The 24,454-nt window shown below is 36.6% G+C and overlaps 1 protein-coding gene across 9 annotated transcripts in view; it reads right to left on the reverse strand.

Annotated features, from left to right (window-relative positions):
* Positions 1-24,454, reverse strand: part of ESRRG (estrogen related receptor gamma) — a 459,707-nt gene that overhangs the window by 151,443 nt on the left and 283,810 nt on the right. The gene's annotated exons all lie outside the window — the stretch shown is intronic.

The raw sequence follows: 24,454 nt of genomic DNA on the forward strand, positions 1-24,454 counted from the left end.
GTTTTAAAAATGTTTAGGAATTTATAGCTGTGTTCTTTTTTTTTATATATATATAAAAACTTCATATCCCACCTGCTTTCTTTTTTAAAAAAGAAAAGATTTGGTATGAGTGAAAATTTAGGGCGCTTAGGATGAATTTTCTTTTGTCCTGAAAAAATGGATAAAGAAAAGATCCTGTGCTCAGTTCTCTGGAATTGGGCAAATTAAACTGGAAGAACAACTGCATGATATTTACTTTATATATCATATTGTTTGATTCTGGAGATGTATATCTGGCTCCTCCACCTAATTCCACTTTGCTATTCTAATAATCACACCAACCACATCTTGCAGGAGTTCAAGAAAGAGAGGTAACACACATTCCTTGAAGCAATCTGTTGGAAAAAAAAAATACTATCTCTGGCTACTGAAGGAATTAAGTGCTACATTAGAAAGTCCATTAAAGCCACGTGTATTTCCTTCTGTTTAAAATTCAGGTAAGACTATTAAAGCAGCAAAATGGTAAGTTCCACTTGTTAGATATGAAATCTTAGCTACTGTAGTTGGGGGCTTAGCATTACCTCGAAGCAAACCTAAACCATGTCTTAATCATAAATATAAATATGTGTGTGTGCGTGTGTGCGTGTATATATATGATGATTTTTTTGTTTGTGAGTGCAGGCTTCCAAATAATTGACAGTCTGGTGGAATCATCTCTTCTATTCATGCTTTCAGGTCTTTTTTCAATCTCTATGGCTTCTCTGATAATTCTGTGGCTGGGGTTTTCTATAGTGGCTAGGGTTTTGGTGCCATTGAAGTTGATGCTATGACCTGTGGCTTTCATGTGTTGGACTAGTGAGGAAGTGTGTTCCAGCTTTTTTACTGCATTTTTGTGTTCATCCAGGCGGGTACTTATTCTTCTATTGGTCTGTCCAATGTATGTGGACAGGCATGATGCACAGGGGACTTCATATATGCCTTGGTTTTCCAGGTCAATTTTATCTTTGGGGTTTCTAAGGTTGGCTGCTATTTTTCTGTCTGTTTTGAAGGCAGTCTTGATGTGATGCCTGTGTAGTATCTTACTGATTTTGTCTGTAGTACCTCTTATGTAGGGCAGGACACCTGTTCCATAGGTCTGTTCATCTTCTAGGTCTCCATTATGTCTCAGTGTGTTTTTGTGGATCAAGTCAGTGATTTTGCTTTTGTGGAAGCCGTTGGCTGTCAGTACTTTAGTCAGGGTGCATAATTCAGTCTTTATGTGTGTCTTGTCTGCCAGGCGTTTGGTTCTAGCAATTAGTGTTTTGGCCACGGAGTTTATCTGTGCTGGGTGGTGGTGGGATTGGGCGTTGAGGTAGCGGTTGGTGTGTGTTTTCTTCTGGTATACTGTGTGTCCTAGTGCGCCATCTGTTTTTTTGTAGAGTAGTACATCTAGGAATGGTAGTTGTTTGTTTGTTTCCGTTTCCATGGTGAACTTGATTTTGGGGTGTGTGCTGTTTAGGTGTGTTAGGAAATTGTTTAGGTTTTCTTTTCCATGGGGCCAAATCACAAATGTGTCATCGATGTATCTTAACCATAGTTTAGGTTTGTGGGTGGCGTTAGCCAGGGCTCTGGATTCGAATTCTTCCATGAACAGGTTTGCAATGACGGGTGACAGTGGTGATCCCATAGGGACTCCTTCAATTGGAAAAATACCTGAACAAAGCTGAATACCATACATGTAAGTACCCGCGAAAACTTAAGAATATATATATATATTTCCATAGATTTTCATGGGTACAGGTATGCAGGTCTTGGCGTGTTTTTTTCCTGTGTAAGACTGAGGTCTTGGCAACGTTTTAGCGAGATCCCACTTGCCATCTTCAGGCTGGTGCTTTCGGCTTCGTGCTTGTGCGAGCAAAGCATGATCGGAGCTGCCGTCTCCCTATATATACTGGTGGGGAGGTTGGCTGTGTCATCATTTCTTGATTGGTTGATGGAGTTGATGTTTGCAGATTGGCTGGCTTTTTCATAAGAACATGTGTGGCTGAGGTATTGGCTGTGTGTCTATCAGCCTCCTGTGTTGTAACGACCTGGGTAATGGGCTGTGTAATGACTCTCTGAGTTCTATTGTTTTGACATCCTGGGTCTTGTGCTGTAATCTCCTGGGTTGTAATGACTTGGGTCATGGGCTGCGTGATTACCTTCTGAGTTCTATTGTTATGACATCCTGGGTCTTGTGCTGTAATCTCCTGGGTCGTCTGTGTTGCAACATCTTGAGGTTTTGTGGTGTAGCCTCCTGAGTTCCGTGATGTGATATCCTGAGCAGGTGGCTGTGATGTGACGTTCCGGGTTTTGGTTTGGCTCTGAGTTTGAGGCCTGGATATGTGTTCATGGCATGTGTCCATTTGCTTGGTTTGGGGGTCGGGGAGTGTGGTCAGCTGGTGATGCAGCTGTGGTCTGGTTTCTGGACAGTGGTTGTCTTTCGTCTATGGGATGGGTTTGGGTTTAAGTCTGGTGAGGGAGAATGGTGGTAGTGTCACATGTTGTTTTGGGTCCAGTGTTGGTTTTTGTGGCTGAGACTCATTTATTGATAAGGGCTAGTTTCCAGATGTCTGGTAGGCAGGAGGCATCATCCCGTTTATTCATGTTATGGAGGTGTTTCTCTATTTCGATGGCTTCCCTGATTATTCTAGAATAATCTAGAATAATCCCGCCTACCAGACAACACGTGACACCACCACCATAAATGAATATATATGGTCCAAAGTTACATAGCCAAGGAAACCCGCTGAAACTATTTGGACCAGTTACTCAGTCTCGATCCAACCTAGTTCACATACATACATACATACACACATACATACATGAATATATGTATGTATACATGTATTCAATTTACATCCTGGCTTTTACTTAGGTGTACTCTCTTCTTGTATTTTTCCCTACAGCCACCAACCTGTGAACTAGGTTGGATCGAGACTGAGTAACTGGTCCAAAGACTTTCAGTGGGTTTCCTTGGCTATGTGACTTTGGACCAATCTCTTTCTGACAGCTTATCAGACAATTACCAGTATTCTGGGAAAAATGGAGAGAAAAATATATAAACACAGTTACAGGAGATATAGACTACATGTACATATCATATTAAGGCATAGTTTTATCGTGATTTATTCAATAAGCTACCATTAATTCAGTTCACACAAGTTAGATCAACACGAAGAAACAACATTTTGGCCTGGTACAATATATGAACCTAGTCACACTGTCCCACTCCAAGATACTCTAGGGATAAATGGCAGCGGAAATATACTAGCAGTAGCACAAGTATATCACTAAAATAAAAGGGAGGGAAATAAAGGCAACAAAAAAGGGAATTATAATTCAAAATCACCACTGTTGAAAATTTTGTCTTGCTCCCTGAAAGTTAATTTATCTCTTTTCCCTCTGTTTTGTTCCTGTAAATGTTGAAAAAAACCATTCCAATTGCAACTACCAGTAGTTAGCACAATACTAATATGCATATTCCCAACCTTGGGGATGATATTTCTATTCTGTTGTTGCTATAAACTGTTAGCACTCATTATTTGAGCTTGTTATAAGATGTACAGTATTGACAGAGCAATTATTTCCTAATCATAACTTACTCATTACATTTCAAGTTGTCTTATTAACCCTTCCCCCCAAAAAGTGTTTGATTCCCATTTCCTCTCTTTACCAGATTTCCTGCAGCCTTTTTATTTAAGTCTGAAATATTAACAATTGTCTTTAAATTCAACCATCAGACAGTGATTTTTATTCTAGACTTCACTTCAATCTAAAATTAAAAGCACTAAAATTCATATTAAGTCTAAGAGGAATATAGTGAATAGAACTTTATTTCAAAAAGAACACTTTTTTTCACAAAAAGCTAATCTTAGAATGATGACTTTATCTTCAACCTTAATTTTACATTGTACTGTTTTTATAAGGGGATTTTGGTCATAGGAGATTAATAAAAATATATAATTGTAGTTAACATTTACAATGAGAAATATGTCTCTTATTTAAGTGCACATTATTTATTCTTAAAATAAATATAAATAAAATAAATATAAACATAAATTATTATTTTTATTTAATAGATTGTACCTTTCAGGCATACCTCATAAGGACTGAAATCAATCCTTTGTTCTGCTAGCAAAGGAGCAAGGAAATGGACTTTTGAATAATTCTGTCAAATTTTTGGAGTTATTTTGTAAGTAAAATAAATTTACAGCTTATTTCAACAAATATTTGTTTTAAATCTTCCTGTATGAAAAAGGGAATTTTAATGTTGTGTTTGTATATGTAATTTGTTTTCTATGATGTATCTTGCAGGGTATTTTAATGTTGCTTCTTTAAAATAAAAGACTGAGAGCATATTGTAGGCCATTAGGGAAGATCTATGGCAAGGGTCTTCAAATTTGACAGCTTTAAGACTTGTGGACTTCAACTCCTAGAATTCCTTCTCCAGTCATGTTAGCTCAGGAATTCTGGGAGTTGAAGTCCACAAGTCTTAAACTTGCCAAGTTTGAAGACCCTTGATCTATGGGAAAACAAAATATGTGAATTAACCTATCTTTATATGTAGCATTCTAAACAGGTTTTATGATTATTCTTACAACACAAAATACATATGTTTGTAAAAACAAGAATGCATTAAGATACTCCTTGACTTACAAAAGTTTGTTTAGTAACTGTTCAAAGTTACAATGGCATTGCAAAAAGTGACTTATAGCTGTTTTCCTCACCTAAGAAGATATTTGGCAACTGAGTCATCTTTATGTTGGTTGCAGTATCCTGGGGTCACCTTTTTGCAACCTTTGGACAAGCAAAGTCAATGGGAAAGCCAGATTTACTTAACGACCATGTTACTAACCTAACAACTGCGGTTATTCACTTAACAACTGTGGCAACAAAGGCCCTAAAATGGGGCAAAACTCACTTAACAAATGTCTCACTTAGCAACAGAAAGTTTGGACTCCATTGTGGTCATAAATCAAGGACTACCTTTACAAACTATTGTAAGTCTTTTTCTTCCCAGGTTCTATTTTCCATTTGAGCCTTGCCACATTTTATACAGTAAAAGATTTGTGTATGGAAAGAAGGGGTGTTTTTTAGCTCTAAAGATTAGTTGGGGACATTTTGAGTCATGTTCTGACTTTCACCTGTGTTAGGGATAACATTGTTTACCCTAACTGGTTTGGGTAAAAAATAATAAATAAGGTATCATGGTTTGTTAGTTAAAGTGTGTGTAACTTTAACTGCAAGAATGTAATTAAGGGTGTGGTTGTAAAAGCACTATATAAGAAGCGAGGCAATTCCAGCTCTCTCTCTCTGGCTTACTGATCCCTAATTACTTGATGGATTGATGACTGCGTTCTTGCCGAAGGAGTGTTGATTCTTCTCAACGGAGAGAAGATAAAGATTGGACAGATTTATTGTAAGTGAACTGACATTGGCTATTCAACACGGTCTTTGCAAATAGAGTATCCTCGACAAGACTTGACTGAAATTGATATATGACTAATGGACCGTTTATTTTACTATGCTATAATTCTTAAATGGAATAAACTATATTTTTGATAGCACAAGCGTATCTGTATTTTTACTGCGTGTTAACTAGAAAACTTATCTCACACATTTACCTGTCTTTCTATCTGACTTCGCTGCACATTCTGTTTAGTTTGTTTTCCTTAACACCCGTTGGGGAATCCAGGCTTAACAACCTGTACTGACCATCAGTTTCTTTTCAGCATTTTAACTGGGCAATAGAGAGAAATGGCAAAAGTTCAACCAGAACCCGTCACAAGAATGTGCACTAATAGTGAGCTATAATCTGATTTCCTTCAGACTCTTAAAAGAATTAACTTGCAATCTGTACCGACAGCCATCAGCCAGATAATACAGACTATGTAATAAACAGATTTTATCATAATAAAGTAGCATGGATCTGACACTGTAACACAAACAACTACACCAGTAATCAAATTTATTTACCAAATATATTTTAAAACTTATTTATTATATTTATGTCTTCTTTCTTCTGACAATGCAAAGGAGTTTAAAAAGTAGCTGATGCTTTCATGGTCTGAATAGAGATGGGAAGAGATACAAGAACAAATTTAACTACCGTAGTCACTGCAGAATTTCTGGGAAGACATTTCTGGGATGACTTCATGAACCATGCTAATAGAGAAGCATATATTCCATCCTTGATCGCCACTCAGAATTACTACACGCTTCCAGGTACAATGTAAATGGTTGTATTAACCTTTAAAGCTCCCAACAGTTTAAGGTCTAGCTTTGGGAGACTGTGTCTCCCCCCCCACCCCCCAATTACAAGCTGGTCTGGGCATTCAAATTTGCAGGAGAGACACTTCTGAAGACAGTTTTAGAAGTCTTTCCTAGCAGGCGCACAAGGAGCATAGGTTCCAGACTACAAAATGCAGCTTTGCTTTTTCCTATTTTCTCTCAAAAAGCTAATGTTATTGTTTCCAGGGGACATGGGGGAGGGCCTGCATGGAAAATTGTATTGTTTGGCTTTATAAGCCACCTTGAGTATTCAGCTTGAGCAGAAAACATTCATAGAATTAAGTAAATGTTTTATTTATTTTAATATGCTATAGTTTCATTTAAATGCCACCCATGAAAGTGACTCTAGCATAATTTGAAGAAGAGGAAAAGAAGAGGAAGCAGGATCTAGTTCTAGGGCTAGAGATTTCTCCAGCAATACAGAATACATGTGCATCTCTAAAATATATTAAGGCAGTCATGGTACACGTATCTAGCCCAAATAAGTTGGACCAGTATCTCGTCACCCACAGAATACTATTCATGTTATTTATTTACTCAACGAATATCTCATTTTACTTCCAGACAAGAATGGGAATGTGGTGGAACTGCTAGAATGGTGATTATATTTATATATTTATTATTTAATTATTGAATGTATATGCTACTTATTTCACTGTCCCAAAAGACCTTGGGTGCTTTATATTTAGCATAAATGCATAAATATAAAAACTTTAAAAGTATTAAAGTTAAGGTTAACAACAATTAAATAAAAAGTTAATACCAAGGGTATGGATGGTATAGGTATGGAGTTTTGTATGTCTCTCTCAATCAACCACGTCCAGCATAGCATGCCCCTATCAGGGTCCTAAGACAACTAGCAAAGCCAGGTTTTAAGGCCTTTCCAGAAGGCCAGTAGAGTGAAGGCAGATCTCACCTTTGGGGAAAGAACTTCCATCCTCTGCTGAGAATCAAGGCAGAGAAGACTCTTCTCCTTTTGTCCATGGCTGACAGGGTCCAAAGAAGGCCTCTCCTGCCAATGTGAGTGGGAATGGTGAATCCCACTTCAGTAAGAAAATACCTCAGATAACCTGGTGAAGGGCTTCAAAGGTCCCACACCTTCAATTGGACAAACTGGCAAACAATGCAGCTCACCTAACAGCGGTGTCAGATAGGCCAATCTGTACTAGTAGTAGCTTCTAAATACTCTTCAAAGGCAGCCCCGTATAGAGCACACTGCAGTAATCCAACCAAGATATGACTAGGGCATGAAACAGTTGGAGCTAAATAGGTTCAGAGTTCAGTGTCTGTACTCTCAGCAAGACTAAATCTCAAATTAATCTACAGTAATAAAATACAGACACATCACTATTGAGTAAATTAAAACAGGATATATATTTTAAATTTCTGTTGCACAAATGAGGATGAGGAGGTGGCAGCGGTGGGAGTAATTTGTAATTTATGTTTGGAAATAAATAAAGCCAACAATGAATGAGAACATGGAGAAGACCAGAATCCAAAGGGAGTGATTATTGTACTTCTTGTGAGAAAAAGCAAAATGTCTCAAAGTTGCCTCCTCTGCCCAAATACGTTGCTCACCTCAAGGCACTGATTCACCAGCTCTCGTTATGGAGTTGAGTTACAATCTCAGCTGAGCTACTTTACAATGAGTCTTTTTTTTTCTGCTTCAGCTAATTGCACTCTAGCAAAGTGGCAAAATGTGAATCACTTAGTAGGAAAATGGGCACCAGCTGCTATTGTCAGAGAATGGCAATGCCGAAAAAAAGGAAAGCGACTGAATGAAGTGTCATGTCAGAAATCAACGGTGCAACGTGTGATTTGAGAAAACATGACTACTTTACAGAGACAGGGTGTCATTATGGCATCACTGTAATACGATGCTTTGACAACTGCTGTGTCTAACATATCATCATTGCATTAAGGTGCACTGGCTTAGTTGAGAAAGGAATAGAAAGTTTTTTCCCCCCTCTTTTAATAAGAAAAATCTTAAGAGGTCCCTGGTTAACCTTAATGGATGGGACGATTACTAATCATAACAAATCCTATTTCTAAAGGACATTTCACTATATTAAGGTTGTCCTTAATAAATATCTGTACAGAAATAAATAGGAATTTTTTTCTTATTTCATTTGCATGTGTGTGTGTGTTTGTGTTTGTGTGTGCATACACACATACACACACATATCCTCTCTTGTGGGAGATTCATAACATCCCTTTCATACAACTATACTGAAAAGCAAGAATACTGCATTACACCCTATGTTAGTATTACAAATGAACACTGAGGAGACAATAGACCCCATTAAAAAGAGGGCACATAAAACGTTTCAAAACTATCCTTCTCTTCACCCTATTCAATCTCTCTCTCTCTCCTTCTCTTTATCTTGTAACACTAATTAATGTGGGGACAGTTTCAAAGTGTTCCTCAGATGAAAAACACATTTGTAGTTGGCACACAAAGGTTATCTCAAATAAGCAAGGATGAATCCATCCCATAACCACAAGAAAGCGAGAATCTAGTGTGATGCAACATCACAGGATTCAGAAAATTAGGAACCACAACAATATTGTAGCAGATATGGGTTAAATCAAAAGCAGGCATAATTTGTTTTCAGTTAATTTCCTTGGCCCTCTTTGTCTTCAGATTTAGTTTTGCTAAAACCTATGGTTGCAAATAAATGTTTCAATCAATTCTGAATTAGCTTGTGTTTATGCACTAAATGTTACATGTAAACAATTGATGGATCAATGCTATTGTTACATGCATAATAACAATATGTAATTATCTATGCAATGTTTTATATGCATAATTATCCGGCAAAAATATTCATCAACATAATTATTTGGCAGTAGTGAGAATCTATATGCCTACAAACCATGCACATTTTATATATATCAAATTTACAAAACTCTTTTATCTATCATCTCAGTTGGGTTTTGGCATTATATGGAAAGAATAAGAAAGGGAGATATGTGTTTTCTTTTCCTGCCAAATCCAGATCAATTCTTATGTCATTATTCTATATCTGATGTATTTCACTTATAGTCGCCATTATCCTAATGACTTTTAAGTAATGTAATAATTGAAAAAAATACACTTGCATTACAAACTACTGCTGTTTAATCAATATTAGTGAGACAAAGTGTTTTAACAAGTCTGTACATATGCACTAATGTAGCTTTCATTAAATGTGTCTTCAGATATGCACCATCACTGTAGTTGTTGGGGCAGACAGATCTTTAAAGGCCATGACATGATGCTAGATTTTACTTGCAAGGTCAACATTAGCAACAATAGTTCCCTGTCCTTATACCACACAAATCATGACTAGGTCAATACAAAGAAAACCAAATTACATGGCTTTATGCTTACAGTGGGGGAAGAAAATTAAGGCAATATGCAATGATTATGTCTTTATGATTTAAATATAACAACCAATATTAAAATTAAATGTAAACAGGTAGTCCTCACTTAACAATGCTATTTGGAACCAGAATAATTCCATCACTAAGCGAAGAGGTCATGGAGCATGACATCACGTACGTGTACTACTTAGTGACAGAAATTCCAGACTTCCAGTTGCTGTTGTTTAGCAAATCACCACGGGACATTAAGTGAGGACATCAGATGATTGTCATGTGTAGCCCTCAGCCTGCTTCCCCATTGACTTTGTCTGTAGAAAGTCAGCAAAGAAGGTCACAAATGAGAGGTCTTTGGTGCTCTCTGAGTTTGCTTGTTTTCTTGCAGATGTTTCATTACCCTAACTAGGTAACATCATCAGTGCTAGTAAGGAGTGCAGTTTGCTGAGAGTTTATATTCTAGTGTCTGCGTGAGTGGAGGTGGTCTTAAAGATTATTTGGTTGGGCTGTTTACTGATGGCTCTTTGGTAGTTTCTTGACTGGGGTATTGCTTACTTGATTGTTGGTGTGAAGTTAACCTTGGAGTTAATCTATGCTAATCTGAGTGCCAATTACTGGTGGAGGAGTCTTTTTCTCTTTTTCTTTAGGCTGGTTAAAAGTGGCAATCATATGACCAGTACAACTAATATAAATATGAGGACTGGTGCCTTTGTAAGTTCAATCAGAGTGGTCAATAAATATTTGAATGGCATTTCATTTAGATGCATGCTAATTCATCTCTATGGTGTTAACATGCTTCTTCTGAGGTTTTTTTTTTTTTTTTGTAATTGTAATTGTAATTAAACATTAGCTTAGAATAAGGTATAAAATACATTTTCTTCATTCTGTTTCATGATTGTTTAAAATCAAAGCATGATTTTACATCACAGTTTAAAATCAAAGTTTCACTTATTCTCATCTGGTTGCATGAGAAAATATGATGAGGAAACAAATGTCTAGGGCTATGAAATGATTCCTATATTCATAGATTTCAATTCTGCACTGCAGAAAAAGTTCCCTTTTTTTAAAAAAAAAAAGACAACCTAGGCTTTCAGTTTCTTCCTTTCCTTGCCCCCAAAATAATACCTCAAAGAGAATAACAATCATGCAAACAGTCATCTGGCATCTTTTGTGATATCTGGATTGCCCAGTCACACAATACAGGCCAGCTATCAAAGGTGCCTTCTGCCTTTTGAGCATAAAGCTAACTGATAGATACATCCAAGAAAAAAGATTCAGACAACTAGGCTTTTCCTAGAATTAAAAAGAAACTTGCAGAGATCCAGTGATCTTCTGATCCTTCCCATCCTTTCCCCATCTTTAGAGAAGCGTTGCCTTTCCAATTGTCGAGTTTGTTCATAGTTTGGTCAGTTCAAACACATATAGCTGGGTTAAAGAATACATGACCACTGATTTATAAAGCAATTTTTGTGCAGAAAGGAATGTGCAGGATCTTGAGTCACATGCACTTTACTGCATTCAGTTCCTTTAAACTATTTTATCCCATGTCATGCTGTGGAAAAAACAGCCTGCAGCAACTGGGGGGGCAGATTTCACTCCTTTTCTCTGCAGGCATCTTTTAGTATAAATAGTTAACCTCCTACAGCTTAATAGCCAAAAGGGCATTCAGGTGTTTAATAAACATGCACAGCTTTAAATTCACTGCATCACAACCATGCATTGGGCAGCAATCACGAGGAGGAATTCGGACTTAAAGGTCAGGAACATTTGTGCATAGACCAGTCTGAGTTGTAGTATAGGTGGTTACTACACAGTAGTATGAACAACTCACGTTATGCAATGTTCATTCCTCTTTGCCTCCCTGTTTATCTAGCATGTTGCTTTTTTACATTTTTTTCAGTCAAATGTTTCAATTTTTTAGCCATATTGCGCTGCTCCTCTTCTGTATCATGGTAAATAATTGGGAGCAATCAGCAAAAAAGTTCAGTTTTTTTCCAACCCAAGTCAGCATGTGCCTCCTCTTCTTTTCCCCTCCTGCAGGCTCAAAAGTTCACCTGCTAATTCACAGATGCACACTTGGAGCAAGGAGGAAGGATAAGGATAAATCTTATAAACAAAGCTGAAACCCTGCCCCCCTCAAAAAAAAAAAAAAAAAAAAAAACACCCTGCTCACCCTGCATCCTTTTAGACAGATGAAAATAGCAGAAAGCAATCCAGCATTGCATTCAGTCAAGAAAACAAAATAAAGATACTACAAAAATAACGGAAGATTTATTTTAGGATGTAACAGGCTTTTCAAATAAGGATTATATTGAAGTGATTACAACATCAAAAGCAGTTACTTGTGCCAGTCACGAATCTGATGCTTTGGATCGTGTGTGCCTATTTGTCTGTCATTTTCAAAGAAATAAGAAAAGAGCAATAACATAAAGGAGGAAAAACAGCCAAGAATCTCCAGGCTCAAGACTTTAAATTTCAATTGTTTGCACTTTTAAAAACTGTTATTATCTACATATTGGAAATATTAAAGAATAGTTGAATATTATAATCATCACCCCTAGTTATTTACTCTGCCCCCCCGTCAAACTACATCGTGCATTTATTTTATCTATTTATGAAATGAATCAAATGTATAAGCTGTCACTGTCTATCACGACTATGAGTGGCTTAAAAAAAAATCAAACAAGACAAAAAATGCAAATATAAATAACCTAAAATAGAAATCCAGAAAAATAAGCACAATCTGATAGACCAAAACGTTGAACAAAAGAACCAAGGCCCGTATATGTTAAATGCTCTCTTAAGAACCAGTTATAACAAAGTAACAGTATACCCATGAAATAAATTGTTTTAACAGAAACATAAAACAAAATCATCCCCAAAAGTGGTCAGGATTTATCCCCAAATACTTTTGTCTACTTCCCTATTCTTAAAAGGAAAAGAGGAAAAGAAATAGCTGGACGGGAGTAGGGGAGAAAAAGAATGGAAAACTAGCACTTGGGAAGTTTGTAAAATGACGTTTTCCTGCAATCAGCATTTAAGTGAATGTTTGCCCCAGTATGCTACACCATGCTGTCAGCAAGCAGCAGGGAGTCGTTGAGTTGTTACTACATTTGATTTGACTGCCAGGAGGGAGCTTTATTTCCACTAACTGTTAGTTGCCAGCTCTGAGGCTATTGCCTTCACATCTTCGGAAAGGATTCCCTCCCTGTTCTGTATCTATTTCCCTCCCACTCCCCACTTTCCCTTTGCTTTCCAGAAATCATCCCAAATTAGCCAGACAAGGCATCCCACTCTGGCCAAGTGTAAACTTACTGTAGTGTTATTAGCACCCAGGGGGCTTAAAAGTGGATTTTCCCTTTATGAGAAGAAGCAACAGAGCTCCATATTTACCAGTGACTTGGTCAAAATAAAAATAAGGCAAGTTCGTTGTTTACTGTTCTTTCTTCAACTCACTGATTTTGATCCTTAAGAACTAATTGGAATAGATTTGACAATAACTGCTAGCAATGAAAAGCATTTTTTTTTTTTTAAGAAAAATGATAGCACGTGTATCTGCAAGGGGAAAAAAAATTCCTCCTAGGAGACAAGACTAAAGAATTCAGACTGAATGGAAAAGTAATTAACACTAAAGAGCTATAAGTGTAATTAAAGACATTTTATTAAAGGAAGACAGGTGATCCTGCTTTCCTAAATGCGACAAAGTGCTGTATAAAAATGAAAGAGAAGTCAGTTTCAGTGAGTGGAGCCGGAAAGCCATGTCTTTAACCAGATCAGATTCTCAAAATTGGCTGTCAAGACGGGATTGTTGTGATTTGTACCCGTCTATCAAGTGCATGAAACAGAAAGAAGGAGAGAAAAGAGGCAAAGCTGCTGTCGCTCCCATTCGCAAAGCACCTTTAATTTCCAATACACCATCTGTTACAAAATCTAATTCATACTCTCCCCACTACTCCTTTAATCTGATTTAGTCCTGTAATACTAATTCTTTTACTATCCTTATGAGCACGGCTCTCAAGGAAAAGCTTTGGTTCTGGGTTGCAAAGAAATTGAATATTCTGTAGTTAAGGTTCTAGTGACTTAAGTGAAGCACACCCTCCATTAAAATGCACCCTGGTAAAGAGATTTGTCTCCAGCCAATGCAGAGATACTGAATTTCTTGCAGTTGGGAAGAAGGAGGAGGGAAAGACAGAAGGGGGAAACACACAAAAGGGAATAAAAATTATGACAGGAAAGTAGGTTGGGGACATGAAAGCAGAGGTTGTCATAAAATACAATTGTTGTCAAGTTTAGTCACTTTCAGTCCTAGCTATAAAATCTCTTTTTCTATGGTTTCATAAAGAAAACCTAAAACTGAATTTTCATTAAAGGAACAAAAAAAAATGAGTTGTAGATATAATAACAAGGGAGTAAGAAAAAAAATGTAACTTATCTTATGTGGCATTTTGAAAATTGTTTTAATTGTTACGGGACCCAAATCAATACAAGAATTATTTGTACTGTAATTGCCTCATGTACACCCAGGCAATAACATATAAGCTCTACTGTAGGAGCCCACAATGAATGAAGGGAAGAAATCCAAATCCAGGACAGAAATCCAGGATGCAATGTTCAGTGCACCTTCTGGCTCAGCCAGTCATCTAAGAAGATCCCTTCAAGCTTCTTTTATACTTAATGGAAATGTCATGTCAGAAATATCTGAGGATTTACAGTTCCTCAGTAACTGTAGTGTATGTAGAACTGGGAGATGTTTAACTGCTTATAACTTTTTCAAGAAGAAAGAAGTATATAAAGTGATTCCCCAGCCCCCAGTGTTTGGCCAAAGGTTACAAAATTTGATTATCAAGTTTGGAGGTGACAAAAAAAAAATAAGCATGCACCTTAGAAGGCAGTTATCACAATACAGAACGATTTTGACTCTGTGAACAGAAACCAGAATGATTGAATTTCAACAGGGACAAATGTAAAGTCCAACTTTTGGATAAGAAAAATTGAAGGTGGGGTGGAACAACACTGGGGTAGCAATATGTGCAAGTAAGATCCCCTTCAGGGATCATAAGCTGAACATGAACCAACAGTGAGATGAAGTTAGGAAGAAAAGCAAATGCAGTCCTAGATTACATTGATGCAGGGGGTAAGATTAAGATCGCTCATTATTCCTCTTATATTGCACTGATCAGACAATAACTAGATCATTATATCCAGTTCTGATACTGAATTTTAGGAAGGACACAGAGGACAGCAGAGGACAGAAACCAAGATGTCAAGGTACCCGAGAGGAAAGATTTAAGAAGAATGGTTGGAGATATTGGGTATGCTTATCCTTGAGAACAGAAGGCTCTGGAGAAGACATGACATCTGTCTTCAAGTATCTGAAAGGAAGTCATTGTAGAAAATGGTGCAGCATTCTTCAGAGCTGTTTCAGAAGTCTAGACACAAAACCAGTGCAAAGGACTGGATCTCACAAGCACATTACCCAGAAGCATACTTTGGGGCATTGAGATAAATGTCCTTATTCTGAAAGCTGTTCAGCATCAGCACAGACTGCCTCTAGTGGTGGTAGACTATATTTAAAAAAGAAACTAGGTGGCCACTTATCAGGAAATCCTGTAGAATCTGTGGAATCCTGCATCTGGCAGGAGGTTGGAGAACTCTAATGCCCCTTCCAACTCTCACACTCAGTTATTTTAATGCAACTCAAAACATCACATCTGACAAAATAATATTAGCTTAGTCCAGAATATCAAAGATTGGGAGACAGGAGAATGAAGAATATACATACAAAAAAAATATTGAAATGTTGAAGAGCAAAAAATCAGATATGGCATCACCAAGGAGTAGAGCCTGATCTGGGATGCAGAAGGGAAGTGAGGGATAAATCATAAAGAGTACAATGCATCATTTTCCAGCCAAATCCAGTTTGTGGTAGTAAATATGAGGCATGTATTATGTATTCTTTATAGAATACATCTAGCTAAATAACTATCCATCCACAATTTGTTTTCTATGTTCCATCCCAAAGAATATCCCATGAATATATACTTTTCCATAGAAATGCAAGGATTTAAAGAACTAATCAAACTATCTGTGATATATTTACCTAGAAAGGTTCACTGATCTCCACTGAGTCTTAAAATATACACACATATATGTGGAGGATTACAGGAGGAGATACCTACTTTGTCTACACCTCTTTATTGAACAACTCAATATTTGAGGCCAGTTTTTTTGCAATTTTTTTCTATTAATAATCAGCACCTGCTTGATTCTTTCTCTTCAGCCATTCCAGAATCTGTTCATCTTGTACCTTTATATGACAGCCATTTAGAATTATAATTTCAATCATTGGCTTCTCCAGGGCTATACCTTCAGATCATTTTTCAGCTTGCATTTTATCATACTCTAGATGTCCCCTCCTAGGACTAACAATTTGCTAAAGTGGTTGAATGCTCACCTGCTGATTTAGACCTAGCAATCATCACACCTGTCTTCAGAACTTTTACTCTTGCAATGTATTCTGAATATGGAGCTCTTGCCAAAAACTCTTTAAAAGTTGCAGATGATACAAAATATCATGTCTTGCATCTTAGAATGGATAACCAAGAATATATGACATCAGAACTGTATCGTGACGTACAATTTTACAGACGCACCTGTGGTAAATAATCAGGGGTGGGATCCGACCGGTGTAACTATCGGTTCGGTGATTTTATGTTTTGCTCCACACGCATGTATATCATCATCAGCTAGTTGCCTGGACAGCTGAGCAGTGCTGCGCGCGGGTGTGCAGCGGTTGAAAAAGCACTTTTTTCCTGCTTTTTCAACTGCAGCTGTGCCACGCAAAGGAGCTGCGGTTGAAAAAGCAGGAAATAAAGGTCAGGTAAGAGCCCGGGCAGACAGATGGGCCAAAACAGCAGCAAACATAGAACCGGTTCTATGTATGCTCTCTGTCTGCTGCTATTCAGAACTACTGGTTCTACAGAGGTGGACAGAACTGGTAGAATCCCACCCCTGTAAATAATGTTATATGCACTTTCAATGAATGGCTTTACCATGGTTTAGCTTGTATCCTGAAAGACTGTCATATATAATCACAGCACGTAGGAGCAATAGTCACATTCTGCCCCTGAACTATGTATATCTCTTATTCAAATTTATGTCACAGCTTGAACTTTAAGGGAATTAAAAGAAAAAAGCATTTGGGATAAGTGTGTTTCTTTTAACAAATCTATAGTTTCATTCTGAATATATGTTAGGACTCATGTTCAAATCTTTCATCTGAAAAATAATTCCTGTAGGAATTATACATATAATGAAGTTCTAGCACACACGTGTCAAACTTGCCACATCACATTGCTGTCAAGTGACATTTTGCAACATTTTCCCCCTTTGGGGAGTTGAGGTGGGCGTGGCCTACGCATGATGCATCCGTCCCACAGTCTGCCAATTTGACACCCCTGTCTAGCACATGTGGCAGGGGGGGGGACGGGACTGGATACACTCTATATTAGGGAAGGGCACAGTACAGATGATGCTTTGCTGATTCAGTTCTTAATGAATTCTGAAATAGTCTTTGTTTGGGATCATTCTAGAAGTGAAGTAATCCTGAAAATGGACTAGTTTGTAAATTGTAAATACTGTAGGGCATTGTGGAGAATCTTGGTTTTAAAATTATAGTAATTATGGAAATAAATCAACCAAATCAAAATTTGAAGCCATTAACGTACAAATGACATAAAAGTGTATGGCCAAATTTTACACATTTACCCCATAGGGGTAAATGCTGAAAATTTTCTGAGAATGAAATACCATTGTTTTTAACTGAAATGTTTTTTGTTTTTTTTCTTGCAATGGGTAGTCAATGTAATTTATTCTCTAAAAAAAATTCCCAAACAAAAGCAACTAATGGCACAAGAAGATATAATTAACAGAAACTTGTCAGCAATGTTGATCCATGTACAATCCAAAATGTGTGTATGTGTGTGTGTGCATAGCCTATGTATATGCCAATGATGGCTGGAGAATTCTGGGAGTTAAATTCCATGTTCAGGGTTGAGAAACACTTAAAAGTGTATGCCAACTGTGTATATACATACACATAAGCATACATATATACCTGTAGTAGTGTTTCTCAATCTTGATCATTTTAAGATATGTGGTATTTATCTCCCAGAAATCTCCAGTCAGCACTGACATATGCATATTGTAAGAAATAAATATTTAATAGGAACAGCATTGTGGATAAAAAAAAACTGTTCAAGGAAAATAGCAGATCTGCCCACTTAACACTCAACTACACAGAACATCAACATTTCTTTGCCTTCGTTGTCTGACTTTTAAATTGCTGGAGTGTTTGATTGTATTAATTGTGTATTTGCTTCAGAAAAAAAAACAAGTAAACTTATGTATCATAATAGTGATATTTAATGTGACTATTTTAATGCTATAAGGATTGTACTTCTTTATGTCTTGGAAGATCAAAATTGTTTATAATAGTGAAATGGATTCAGTCACAAGGGTTTTGTATATAGGAAAAAAATCAAAGCTAGTTTATGCACCTGACGCTTTAACTAAGTTGGCATATACTTCTCAGATCTCATAAATTGACTGTAAATCACATTGATTTCAGTTTAACAGTCAAACACATAACTGCTTGTGCTCAAAACTTTAGAGGTGAAACAAGCAAACAACAAAAAAACACAATTATCAAAAAGGGGCTAGTATATAATATTAAATATGGGCATGGCAAATGACATTTAATTGAAGAAAGGATTGATAAATAGATAAATAGCATGAAACTTTATAACATTCCAAATAAGGCCATAAATTGCAAAATCTTCCAATACATTTGCAAATACACTTAAAGAAGCAGCATTGAAATAAATTGCTAATGATGTTACAAGTTCCTATCTACCCAAATGTTACCCACTGTAAATAATCTTTCTACCTATTGTCTTCTAAATAAACATAATAAATGTAATCTGAAGACATTCTGCATCTTCCATTTCATTTACATCCGGAAAAATCCAGATACTAAATGAGGTATCTGATATCACTGTCCCAATTCTCATTTTGAAGTCTACTTAGCAGATGCATACACCATCAAATTCAGAATTAGACTATAAATATGGTCTCTTTCCGTTGCCTGGCTGTATCAAACATGCCATCAAATTTAAACGGGGATATCTTCTAAAACATCTGTCACCACAAAACAAATAAATGATAGCCAGATGATGGTGTGTGATTGGTTTACTCTGCATTACAGAGAGATTGCTAGTCTAAAGGTTTTTATTAAATATGAAAGCTTAAGATTTATGTTATGGGTGATGAGGCCAAGAATGCTGTGAAAGTGAAAAAATATGGCAACAGTATGCAGTACATCACTGGCAAGATAATTATTTATATAAAAAGTTGGCATTCTTAGACTTCCAATACAGAAGAGATGAAATTCATATATTCAAAGGAGACATAATAATAACCTGTCGGATGGTAGTGATGGATATGTTTTTAATCCAAATGGCCACAATCTTCAGTCTACCTGTCACAAAGGAACAAGGGAAAATGGATTTTTTCTTTCATAATTCTTAAAGTTGAAAGAGAAAAATCTAGAAGCATGATAACTAGGACCATTCCAGTGGACAGATGGACAGGTAATAGCATAAAATGAAGAGTTCCAGTGCCTTCACTAACCCTGTTTCCCATCTTATATTCCTGACAAATATAATGACAGGAATAGCTTTCTTTGCAAACAGCACCATTGTTATTAAAGCAAACCAGACAAACATTTAAATTAAGAGTTTAAGCAAAATATAATTAAAATATTGGAGTACTGAAATGAAGCTTCTCTGAAAAGAAGAACAGAAAATAACTTCAGGTGATTTTCTTACTAGTAATGTGTGGCTTTGATGGTCTCCTTTGAAGCTTCAATCTGCATGCTACTGGACTGACCTCCCATTCTTTCTTTAATTAATCAAATTCATCCACTTAAACAGGGCTGATATGTACTATGCATATTCTTCAAATTCCCTCAAGAGAAAGGAAAGGATTAAGGCTCACAAGTGTTCTCATATTCCACCCACACACTTTTCTCCCAGAGGAATTCACCCACTCCTCACTCTTCCTCCCTCCTTGTGTAGGAAAAATATTAACTGAATCCAGATGATCATACCTTGGTTTAATAAACTAAGATATGACAAAAGCTTCTGTTTGCATGAGCAATTTCTTCATTGTTCCCTTTATATGAATCCTTTGAATTTGCCCAACTAGAAAAGAATAGTCTATTGGTGTCATGCCCTTGTTGGAGTCTGATTCTGAGAAGGAGATTGAGCAGCTGACAGGGAATGGGAGTGTGGCTCCGGTGGCTGTGGGAGAAATGGGGGAAGGGCACAGTCCGGCTGGGTATTCAGAGGAAGACCCAGGGTCACCCCCTCTTCATCCTAGGGCACTCAGGGAAGAATGGAGAAGGGAGCAATGTGGCTTACGAGAGAGAAGAAGGCCCTGATCCCTTTCATTAGTTGCAGCTAGGAGAATAGGATATAAGTGGGGCGTTTGCACATGGCTCCTTGCTGGAAGCAAAACGTGCATTATCTTGGTCGAGGCTTATCTGGGTTTTGGCGTCCTCCCAACTGTGGGTGCTGCATTATCCTTTGAAAGTCTGCAATTTATCATCGTGGCCTGTGGTGTTAATTACTTGGGTGGTTTGTGTTGGCTTTTTATTTTACTTTGGGTTCGGACTGCATTTCTGCCCTTCGTAGACTGTTTTTTGAAGAGTTTGTTATCCAGCTGAGGATAATTGGACATTGGGACAAAGGGAATTTATTCTACTTTTGTGACTTTGTTATTTTTGTGTCATGCCCTGGGTCATCACAATTGGTTTTAATTTTAGCTTGCATGAAAGGGACTGTTATCGTTCGCTGGCAGCCATTGCAGACAGCAGAGGTATCAGACAGTGAGGATGAAAGGGAACCAGTCAGGGAGTCTGGCGAAGACTTGGACAAGGGTCCTGCATCTGATGCAGGGATAAGGCCAGGACCATCTGAGAGTGGGGTGCTGCCTTCAGAGCTTTTGGAGTCTGGCAGCAGCGAAGCAGTGGACCCCGGGGAGCCTGTTCACAGTGCCCATGTACGCAGAGATGCTAAAAGGCGAGAGCAGCTGAAGCAGCAGGGGCAACTCGGGAATAAGGCTGGGAGATTGCCCCTCCCATCAAGGATAAAAAGTCAGCCCTCGGTAATGTGCTCTTTGCAGGAAGCAAAGAAGTTCATTAGATTCTGATTCCTCATTGAAGCCCTGCAAACTCTGGTTTGTCTTTGCTGGAATTTCTGTCGGTTTATATTCTAAGTAATTGGACTTCTGTTTCTTGGCAGCTTTCTACAACCCTGAAAGGCGTGAGCTTATCTCAGAAAATTGTGTCTTATGAGTTTCGGCTGGGAATGCAAGAAACCCCCAGCGCTGCATTAAAATAGGTTTGATTTTACACTCATTGTGTTTCCTTAATTTGGACAAAGCCTGGGTAAGAACAGGGACTTATGGGTAAAAGTGGTCAAGACATTATTGTCTGAATAAAACCATGATCTGTAGGAAACAAGAGATACATTTTTCCTATTTAAAGTTCTCCCTATTTTAGTAAAGAATTGTGAGCAAAACATTTTAAAGAAAAAAGATTGTATTTTCCCATTTGTTGTTATATCACTTTCATTGTAAATTCACAGCAAAAAGGTATGTTCTTTTCATATTTGTAAGCTACAATAGATTTGACCATAAAAATAATATATATGGGGGAGAAAAATCATCAGAATAATCTGAAATAGGTTTGGGGAGGTGGGATTCAGCTAAGATGAATGAAAACCTCCACCATTGGATGGCAGTATAATTGCAGTTATTGACATTTTTCTGAGGTAGTATTCTGATTTTCTGATTAATCTTTCAGGCATCCAACTACAAATTATGATGGATTCTTAAGTCATTACAAAGCCTTTATGCAAAATGAGCAAAGACTTTGCTTTAGTCCAAACAAGCGGAAGATACAACAGAAATTAATATTGCTCTATACTAGTGGAAACTATTCTTCTCTACCTTGCTTTTCTCCCTCAAATTATTATGTTTTTAAATTAGTGAATATGAAAAACATCACTAACTATAAATTCAGGTATCTCCTTGTTTTCTCAGTATTCAGCTCACAACAATGCGCTGAAACCAACCTCAAGATTGGTCCAAATAGCTTTGTTTGCTGAACTACCTCCTGCTTATACTCTTCACTAATTTCTGAAAATGAATTCAGCAATTAGAAAAAGTGAGAGATTGGCAACATTAGAGATGCAGTATGCAGAAGGGAGAAAAAAATGTGTCCTATCCCAAACTAATTTTTAATATGACTCATTTCTCCTGATGGAGATCAAGAGCAAATGTGTCATTTGAGGTAATACACCCATTTGGTCTCCCAGAGAAATTAACTACTCAGTTCCTTCCAAGCTTTCATTCAAGAATGGCTAACAAGTAAAATAGAAGGAAGGAAAGAAAGAAAGCTTTATTCTTATTCATCTGGTCTTTCATCTGACCACTTTACTTGTTATTTGCTCTTCTTTTTATCCCAGACAAACTTACAAAATCAAAATCACATACACTTGAAATATTTTAGCACTCCACGCTCCATGCTAATGGGGAACATGTATTTCTAAAAAGGAAGTTTGAATATATAATATCATTAAATTTTAATGTATGTATGTATGTATGTATGTATGTATGTATGTATATATATGTGTGTGTGTGTGTGTGTGTGTGTGTGTGTTTTCTTACGTTTTTGTGGGTACTTACATGTATGGTATTCAGCTTTGTTCGGGTATTTTCCCACATCATTATAGTTGTGCTTTTAAAGTTGTAGTAGCAACGTTTCGGCAGAATCTCATGATGGCAGATGAGATTCTGCCGAAACTTGCTACAACTTTAAAGCACAACTATAATGACGTGGGAAAATACCCGAACAAAGCTGAATACATACATACATACATACATACATACATACATACATACATATATAGTATATAAATAAATAAAATATTATTTTGCATCTCTTCCACAGAAAATTATTCTAATTGTAAATGGTTTTTTTAACTAAAATAACTTGAAGTGTCCTGAAAACAAAATTGATTATCAGGTATCTCTTTATATTTATTTAGAGATATTTATTTATTTTTCTTATTCAAACCAATCATTAAGTGTTAAGAGGAGAAATGAATGTCCAGCATTTAGATCCAATTGTATAATGGAAATAATGGAACACTGTGTAACATTGTTAAGTAGTCCCACAGATGCTGCATAATCTTATAATTAATAAATAATGTCAATAAAGAGCCATATTAATGCTGACATCAGAGTTAAAAGCGAGCTTTTAATGCAGTTCAAACTGACTGCAAAAGCTTAAACTTAGTTGTTACATGAAGCCTAAATAAAGCGCCATTGTTTACATTCATAGGAACTTTGTGCTCTTAGCTAAAATGTGTAGGTAAATTTTAAATCCTTAATTTCTGCTTAATCTTCAGTGTTTCTCTTCAAGTATAAGAAAGTCTACAGTGTGCAACTAATAGTACAATATATCTATATAAAACTGTGCTAGATGAAAATAAGTATGGCTTTGTTATTTCGGAGCGAAACAATCTGGGAATTGCTTATTTTAATTGCTCTATCATAGCAGGCTATTTTGGGTATTCTGCATTGCCCTTCACCCGTAGGCTTTGTCACCTAATTCCCATAAAATGAAAAAAACACAATAACAGAGCATGGCATCTATCTGATAGAGATGCATATATTATATATATATTCACTTGTACATGCATACAGTATTAAATATTCTTCACGTCCTATGTTAAGTATTATTCACCATATACATATGCATACTTACATACATACATGAAAGTCATTATTAGGCTTTTTTGTAGGATGCTGCTTGCCAATATAACAGATCTTTCCTGTTTGTTTGCCAATTGTAGCCACAAAACTAAGCATTAATAAAATCAAATAACTACAACAGTTACATTTTCCAATATAACAGCTCTGTTAAAAAAAGTTTAATTGGTTATTTGAGTATATTAACAGAATAAGTAAATAATCTGTGGTGTGGATGCAATATCAGGTATCCCAAATATTTTATGGATTAAAAATTACATGAAACTTGCATAGCAAATAATTGAAAGAATAGTGTTTTAATTTGAAATAATGCAAGTAAATTCTTGGAGTATTTTTATGCATGCTACTGGAATCATTCTCATAACTATTTATTACAAGTATGTGAAGTTATCCTAATAATAGCTACCATCTTATTGACTTTAAACAACATTAGAAGAGTTTTGCATAAGAACTGAAAATAGATTTGACAAGAACTAACCTTAAAAAAAGAAATCCACTCAAAACCCTTTGAAGACTGTGGCTGAATTTCATGCAAATCTTAGAAAAGTAGGTAGGCAGCTAAGACATCAAGATACTATGTATTCTTTTATGTTTGGCTTGAGAAAAAAAGCCAAACAAAATTAGACCTGGGTGGGTATTGCTAAAGAACTGAAATTTCTCCTGTTATAGAAATGCAACATCTGAGCTGTCTTCATTCTCTGTGTCATAAAAATTACATTAAACAAGTTTTGTTTTTAATTAAAATTGGAAGAATATTTTTACAAACTTCACAAATAAAGCCAGTATGTCAAATATACCTAATGAAAATTTGCATGATTTGATTACAAAAGGATAAGTAATTAAAGGTGAACATAAATCGTCCAATTTTGCAGGTTAATTTTAGGAACTCTTTTGAGCTGATTAT

Source organism: Notechis scutatus, chromosome 1 (genome assembly GCF_049901735.1).
Source record: "Notechis scutatus isolate UNSWTSFEM ecotype Mainland chromosome 1, rNotScu1.2, whole genome shotgun sequence".
Lineage (NCBI taxonomy): Eukaryota > Metazoa > Chordata > Lepidosauria > Squamata > Elapidae > Notechis > Notechis scutatus.